Here is a 2,858-nt window from a genome sequence, read left to right on the forward strand (position 1 = left end):
AATTTCCCTAAGAGCATTTAGAGGAGCGATATTAAGGTGAATGCCGTAGGAGTGACAGAGATGGTAATAAAGTACTCTTAGTGCCGCATTGTGCCTTTGAACGCAGGCCGTTCCCGCGTGTGTTGGACAACTAGATAGTATGTGAGCTAAATGCTCGGGGTGTGCATGGCACGCCCCGCAGCTATCATCGGGAATGTCTTGGCTCAAAATGTGGCAACGGTATGTTAAGGTGGAAATGACACCGTCTTGGCATGCAAAAATAAAACCCTCTGTACCAGACTTCAATCCGGGCGATTTAAGGAAAGCAAACGTTAGCTCACAAGACATTGACTGATCCTTCACATTTCTGTGGAAGATACCGTGTATCCTCTTATCTAGGAGCTGTTCACGATAGTTTTTCTCTAGTGCTTTCTTAATCCGGGCTTTCAGGAGTGAGTACTCGAGATAGATTAGATTTGATGCATTTTGCTAACCCCTAATACTGAAGTCAAGTCCGAGTGTTTCAGCAGCCTCCTCCGCTGCTATGTACAGAAATGCTCCTTTGCCTACTTCCTCGTGATTCCTGACCATTTCAAGAAGAGGGTCTCTTCCATTTGCAACTCTATGTGCTGTAGCCAGAATAATCCTGTTGTGAAGACATTCAATACTCAATATTCCGCGACTATATATATATATATATATATATATATATATTCAGTTCGGTTTTGACCCCTCCAGAATCAAACCGAAGGGCCTATGCCAAAGCCACCGAACGCGTCCTCGGATTGCGGATAGAGGGTCCCTGTACCGAGGGTTTCTGCTGAATATGGTTACAAAAATAAATAGGCAGTCGCGGACAATTGTCCAGGGGTGGTCCTCAAGGAATTAACACCCAAGCAGAGGTGTGAAAACCGTGCCCAAAGCTGAATAGCACCTGGGCGAGGTGTCTAGAACGGTGACTCTGGGATACCGTGCGACCTCTCAGAGTACGCAGCCTTATCCTTGCATGCGGGGCTCTACAAGGATGGAAGAACCCCTTTCCCTAGCTACTCGTGGGAACAACAATGACAACACCAAACATAGTTGTAGTAAGTGCGTTTCAAAAAACAGAACGCGCAGGGCTCCCGACAATAGGTCGGCCAACAATGCCGACCAATCTAGAGCTAGAGGAGCCAATGAAAATGAATTCAATGCGATGGATCAGCGGGATCTCGCGACCTGTGGGTGGACGGAGCGACTGAATCACGACTTGCTAGAGTGCTACGATGCGAGTGTGGCCCCTAAACGGGGTTACGTGGCACGACTGCGTGCACTGTGGTGTAAGAAACATCCGGAGCTATCGCACTTTTGGCAGCAACGTCTGCAAAATCATGCTTAACTACTCCGAACAAGGGGCTACGTAGGCGGAACACCTTCTCTACAATAGCTATAACAAGCCTACAACAGAGAAAGGGAGACGAAATTAAGACCAAGCGCGGGCAGGCATCCAATAGAGGAAGAGCGATGCTTTATCACGCGGAGAAACATCAACACCAAAGTTTCTGTCAAGCCTAGAGATCTGGCTGAAATAGGTGAAGAGCTTCGTGGAGATTTTTCCGAAGAATCCGACCTCTGGGCTATTAATTATTGTGTGTATCATGCAGCGAGAGCTTTGGCCGATGTGAACCGTAAAACAAAACCAACGGTTGATCATAAGACCAAAAGACGATTGCATCAACTTGCCATTAAGATAGGCTGGGCAAGAGAGTACGCGTCCCGCATTCAGTGTGTGGTTGACTACATTACATCTGGCAGGAATTATACCGTCAAGGTTTGAAAGTTCGCACGCGGACTCCGGACGCGTTATCACACGCTTAACAAGTCAAAGCTGCTGACCATCCGGCAGCATATTGTTGAGAGAATACGGATACTATCTGACGCTAAAAGAAGTCTAGAGCGGAGGGAGAGGTGGTTCAGAGAAAATCAACAGTTTCTCTTTGACCAATTTCGACTCTTCCAAGACGCTCCAGTTACTGTCGAACACCCGCCCAAACCAGAAAAGGTCGAAGTATTTTGGAGAGAAGTCAATAAAGTGGAGCGAAGACTGGGCGAAGACTCAGAAAATATTATTAGCTTCAAGAAGCTATGTGATGGCCTCATAACATCTGATAAAGAATACTCACCCATCACTACCGAGGAGGTGAAAAAAGTATTAAGAGGGATGAAAAACTATTCCGCACCGGGACCGGCACTTCGCTATTCCGACTGGCACTTGTGCGGCAAACCTGCAGATCGAAAGCACAAGGTCATTCATATATTTTACATGGACGATCTTAAGATCTATGCTGAAAGCAAAGAGCAACTATATCTAGCCTTAGGAATTGTCGAACGATATACTAAGGAAATTGGAATGGAATTTGGGTTAGACAAATGCGCCAAGGTTTATTTGAAGCGAGAAAAACTTAATGGCATCCCTGAAGATCCTGAGCTCGTTGATAGAAGCGCTATACGACACCTTTGCGCTGGAAAGACTTATCCATACCTTGGCGTGTCACAGAGCCGCATTCAGGACGTGAAGTCTATCAAGATTACTTTTCGAAGCAGATACAATCGTTTCATCCGGTAGATTTGGTCTTCTGAACTGTCGGCGAGGAACAAAGTATCTAAAACGTGCATGCACATGTCGCGGGTTTCATTTTGGCATGCCAAGACGGTGTCACTTCCACCTGAACATACCGTCGCCACATTTTGAGCCACGACATTCCTGATGATAGCTGAAGAGCGTGCCATGCACACCTAGGGCATTTAACTCACGTACTATCTAGTTGTCCAATGCACGCGGAAACGACCTGCATTCAAAGGCACAATGCGGCACTAAGAGTGCTTTTTTACCATCTCTT

At 46.5% G+C, this 2,858-nt stretch overlaps 1 protein-coding gene across 5 annotated transcripts in view; it reads right to left on the reverse strand.

The window, feature by feature from the left end:
- Positions 1-2,858, reverse strand: part of LOC117171991 (voltage-dependent T-type calcium channel subunit alpha-1G-like) — a 206,904-nt gene that overhangs the window by 138,727 nt on the left and 65,319 nt on the right. The window lies entirely within an intron of this gene.

Source organism: Belonocnema kinseyi, chromosome 4, assembly GCF_010883055.1.
Source record: "Belonocnema kinseyi isolate 2016_QV_RU_SX_M_011 chromosome 4, B_treatae_v1, whole genome shotgun sequence".
NCBI classification, from domain to species: domain Eukaryota; kingdom Metazoa; phylum Arthropoda; class Insecta; order Hymenoptera; family Cynipidae; genus Belonocnema; species Belonocnema kinseyi.